At 40.2% G+C, this 5,374-nt stretch overlaps 1 pseudogene; it reads left to right on the top strand.

Annotated features, from left to right (window-relative positions):
• Positions 1-3,116: 3,116 nt before the first annotated feature.
• Positions 3,117-4,911, top strand: LOC105084932 (14-3-3 protein epsilon-like; annotated as a pseudogene).
• Positions 4,912-5,374: the final 463 nt, after the last annotated feature.

The following is a 5,374-nucleotide window of genomic DNA, read 5'->3' as shown; positions in this document are numbered from 1 at the left end:
AAAGAAGCAAATTGATAAGAGGAAAGGAAACCCACTTTATCTCTGCTTTTCTTTTCATCACTAATATAAAAGGGGGGGTGGATCCTAGAATGTTCTTTAGTGTGTGACTCTTAATAAACCCTTACTGCTAACATTTGGCAACTTCTTTTCCTCCTTAAGTTTGCTGTCAATATTCATTTTCATGTGATTTAATCTGGACAAAAATGTTCTTTAGGTGAACACATGGTGGTATCCAGCCCAATTCTGCACTGGCTGGAGACAGCCCTGGTGCTGGAGATGCTGGCCAGGCTCCCGTGAGCAGTAGAGGGAAAGGAAAGTGACAGATCTTAGTGGATCACGGTGGTGTTCATTCTGCTTCAGGCCTCATTTGAAATGGTGACATCTTTATCATTGATTCAGAGAACTGTGGTCCCAGCAGGTCCTTAGGAGCAGGAAGAGGGCAAACAAAATACGCCAAGAGGAATGAAATGTGGTTGTTTGCCTCTACCGCAGATACCTTGGTTTAAAAACTTTCAGTTTTGCTTCTGTTACCAGAATTTTTACCAACTTAACAAGTCAGAAATAGTCAAACACCCTGAAACTTCAGAAGACGGGACTTGCACATGTTAGACCAAATTTTTCACATCTTACCAATAGTTTACTATTCTGATCATTTTGCTTTTCGTCTATTTGTCATTCATGACTCTAGTACTTCACCAGTAAGTTTAGTGATATTAGGGTCTCAAAAGAGAGAATTGGTGAATTGATGTGCTTATCCATTATTTATATCATTTCACAGTTACAAAATTAACAAATGGCAAAGCATTAATTGAGTTGATGGACCTGATTTTAGAAGGAGGCAAAGATCTGAGTATGTGAGTTAATCACATTAAGTTAACAAAAGAGCAGAGCTGAAGTACGTGCTTAGGAAACCATTTTTCCAAAAATACCACAAGCTAAAAGCCAATTTAAAGACTGGCATACACATAACACCCAGCTGAGCCAAACACTTTAATGTTTCTGCAACAAATATCCACAGGAAGAGGACGAGGAAAACTGTAAGTAACCTCTTGTCCCCTCAGGTCAGTCTTTTCTGTCACATGAGTTATAGAGGACTTTGCAATTTCAGAGCTGTTTGGATTTTGGAAATGCAGATAAGGCATGTGAATATGTCATGTTGACCCAGTGATGACCGAGGAGGCCCTGTGTAAAGCCCTTTCCTAGGTTGGTCTTGTCTAGTCCTCACAGTGATTCTATGTGCAAGGTCCTCTGATCACCCTCAGGTTATAGGTGAGGAGCCCAGGCTGAAGGAGTAAAGTGACTTATCCACTGTCACCCAGCTAAGAAGTGGCAGAGCTGGGACCCAACCCAGGGCTTTCTGACTTAAATTCATGTTCCTCATCTCCTTAATCCCATACTCAGACTCATGCATGTTGACTCACATTGACAAAATTCACATGAGACTGATGTCTAAATCTTGAGTGCCAGTATGTTCAATCAGGATAAGTGGGTACAACCCCGTGTGGAAGTTGGGCCATCTTGGTGGCAAGGAACAAAGGCACGTTCAAATTACCTCATGGAAAGGGGGATTTGTTTCAACATTACAGATGGCTGAGGATGGGAGCCATCAGGAGCCTAGGCAGATCCAATAGCTGTCTTGTCTTTCTCTGACCCACTGATTTTGCTTGTCTTGTAACTTTGGCTGGTTGATGCGAAGCCACATTGTAGCTTGCTGACCATGCCATGAGTTGAGTGCCTTGGTTCAGATGCCACTAGTGAGCAGCCAGGGTAGGGTGGGGGCACAGAGCTGATGCCTCAGGCACTGAGGGTGGTGGTTGGCAATTTCCATTAGAAGGGTGTGCAAGCAAGCATTCTGAGGCTTGGCTGGTCCACTGAGGGCTAGATGGGGAGTTAGGTGGTTTGCATACTTAAAGGAATGAGGCTGAGATTGCCAAGTTAAATGGGTTTTAGCTCATTTGAATATTTAATGTGAAGGCTGTGGTTTCGTAGGGCATTTTCCCTCTTGGGGCAGAGTCAGCCAGTCCTTCTCTGTTTCCCAAGTACTTTGTATCAGCTCCCTCTAATTATACCTACTGTGGTAGAGTGAATAATGGTCTCCAAACATGTTCCCAGCTTTATTCCCAGAATTTATGGATATGTTCCTTTACATGGCAAAAGAGACTTTGCAGGTGTAATTAAATGAAGGATCATGAGATAGGAAGATTATCCCACCCCTAGGTGGCCCAATGTCATCACAATGTTTCTTTTAAGAGGCACAGAAAGAGTCAGAGTCAGAAGAGATGGAGTGGTATTCTTTGAAAACAGAGGAAGGGGCCACAAGCCAAGGAATACAGGCAGCCACTGGAAGCTGACAAAAAGCAAGGAAATAGATTCTCCCCTCAGAGCCTTCTGCAGAAACCAGTCCTTTACGTGACACTTTGACTTTAGCCAAATTAAATTAATTTGACTTCTGACATGCAGAACTGTAAGAGAATAAATATGTGATGTTTTAAGCCAATAAATAAATAAATAACGACCAGCATAGACAAAGGCTAAATTAGTATTTCAAAAGTTCAAATTCTATTTTTCCAACTCTTGTGCATAGGAAAGGGAAAAGGGAGGTGGAAATTTTCTTTTAAGCATCTAAAAATGATAGTAAATAAAGGGGCACCTGGTTAATGGTAACTTGTACAATTTTCTCTCTTATAAACACAATTCTTAAATTTAAAGGTTTAGGTTAGGATTTGTATGTCTTAATTTGAAGCTATCAAAATTCTAACAACAAAAACTATGTTCACATAGGTAATTCTTTTAGAATGTTAAAAATAACCTTTTCCTGTAAAACTGTTCTTTGCCCCCTGGTGGTGAAATTATTATTATTTAATTTTTTTTAAGTTAAGACTTTTATTATGGAGTCTTGGCACTAAAAATTCTTCTATGGTGAGCAAAAATAAGAGAAGATTATATATTGAGGCAGGGAGACATGAAGGTAAGGCCATAGGTATAGTGAAAGAATTTAAATTTCTCCTATCTTACCATTTGGAACTAAATTTTCCTTAATCTGTCTCTATCTGTTTCCATGTTGATTGCTAATTCAGTATTATTTTAAAACACCACCTCCTTTCAATAAATTTGATAGTAAAGAGACGGAGATGCCATCCGCTTCCATCCGTCGTGCAGACCCTGCCAGAGCCGCTGCCGCTATGGATGATCAGGAGGATCTGGTGTACCAGGCAAAGCTGGCCGAGCAGGCTGAGTGATATGACAAACAGGTGGAATCAATGAAGAAAGTAGCAGGGACGGATGTGGAGTTGACAGTTGAAGAAAGAAACCTTCTATCTGTTGCATATAAAAATGTGATTGGAGCTAGAAGAGCTTTCTGGAGAATCAGCAGCATTGAACAGAAAGAAGAAAACAAGGGAGGAGAAGACAAACTAAAACTAATTCGGGAATATCGGCAAATGGTTGAGGCTGAGCTAAAGTTAATCTGTTGTGACAGTCTGGATGTACTGGACAAACACCTCATTCCAGCAGCTAACACTGGTGAGTCCAAGGTTTTCTATTATAAAATGAAAGGGGACTACCACAGGTATCTGGCTGAATTTGCCATGGGAAACGACAGGAAGGAGGCTGCAGAGAACAGCCTAGTGGCTTATAAAGCTGCTAGTGATATTGCTATGACAGAACTTCCACCAACACATCCCATTCGCTTAGGTCTTGCTCTCAATTTTTCTGTATTCTACTACGAAATTCTTAATTCCCCTGACTGTGCCTGCAGTTTGGCAAAAGCAGCTTTTGATGATGCAGTTGCAGAACTGGACATGCTGAGTGAAGAAAGCTGTAAGGACTCTACACTTATCATGCAGTTGTTACGTGATAACCTGACACTATGGACTTCAGACATGCAGGGTGATGGTGAAGAGCAGAATAAAGAAGCGCTGCAGGATGTGGAAGATGAAAATCAGGGAGACATAAAAGCTAACAAGAGAAACCATCTCTGACCGCCCTACACCTTCCCATCCCACCCCTCTTGGAAATTCCCGCATTGTCACTGAGAACCACCAAATCTGACTTTTACATTTGGTCTCAGAATTTAGGTTCCTGCCCTGTTGGTTTTTTGTTTGTTTGTTTGTTTGTTTGTTTGTAAGTTTTCAAAAGTTCTTAAAGGCAAGAATGAATTTCTGTGGATTTTACTGGTCCCAGCTTTTAGGTTCTTTAAGACACTAACAGGACTGCATAGAGGCTTTTTCAGCATTTCTGTATTGTCTCCTGCCAAATGTGGCAAGATCACCATTAGAAATGGATTACATTTGAAACCATTAGACTTCTAGGTGATACAAGCATCTAAGAGAAACATTAATCACACTATAGAGGCATATGTGGTATCATTTTCCCATTTCTAATTGTTTAAATTGAATTCTATACCAATGTTTAAAATTAATCGGGTGTTAGCTTGAGGTGGTTAAAAAAGGTTGTTTGAGGAGTTTGTTATAATGACTTTGCTGTAAAAAGTGTTTCAAACTCTGCTGAAATGTTGCTGAAAAGTGTGGTGCTGGTAACAGTTCAACAATCCATGGCTGCTCATTCTTGCCTACTTTTACTGTCCCTCTGAAGCAGGTTAGCATTGAAGGTGGAATGGAAAAGCCTGCATGCGTGTTCAATTCTTTGTTTCTTCCTCTTCCCTCTCCCCCCAGGCCCATCCTCCCCTCCTTTGCTCACTCAACCTCTTTTGTTCAGTATGTGTAACTTGAAGCTAATTTGTACTACTTGGTATCTGACTGGAGCCACAGATACAGAATCTGTATTGTTCTTACTGAAACACAGCATGGTTTAACATTAAACTTAAATAAAACAAACCTAAATTAAAAATGCCAAATATTATTGTGCCTCCATCCTTTATCCTTCTAAAATAAAATCTCTAGTCTAAACACACACACACACACACACACACACACAAATTTGATAGTAAGCATTTATGAGTCACTGAATTTTTACGCATAAACGAATGCCTTATCTGTGTGGCCTATTGACTGAGGTGAACAGCAACTTTGTACTATTTTCCTTTGTGTTTCAATTTGGCATCACAAACAAATGCCAAACTGAAATGCCAAAGCCAAAGCCACGCTGTGCAGCCTGGAAGAATAGATGATGAAGAGGTCTGTTAAAATTTTCTTTTGCAGTAAAGATGAGAGGGAAGTTTATAGCGATACAGGCCTTCCTCAAAAAAGAAGAACAATCTCAAATAAACAATTTAACCCACCACCTGAATGAATTAGAAAAAGAAGAACAAAAAGCCCCAAAAAGCAGCAGAAGGAAGGAAATAATAAAGATCAGAGAGGAATTAAATACAATAGAGATTAACAAGACCATAGAAAAAATCAACCAAACCAAAAGC

The sequence above is a fragment of the Camelus dromedarius genome, chromosome 26, assembly GCF_036321535.1.
Source record: "Camelus dromedarius isolate mCamDro1 chromosome 26, mCamDro1.pat, whole genome shotgun sequence".
In the NCBI taxonomy this organism is placed as follows: domain Eukaryota; kingdom Metazoa; phylum Chordata; class Mammalia; order Artiodactyla; family Camelidae; genus Camelus; species Camelus dromedarius.
This window is presented reverse-complemented; position numbering and strand designations above follow the sequence as displayed.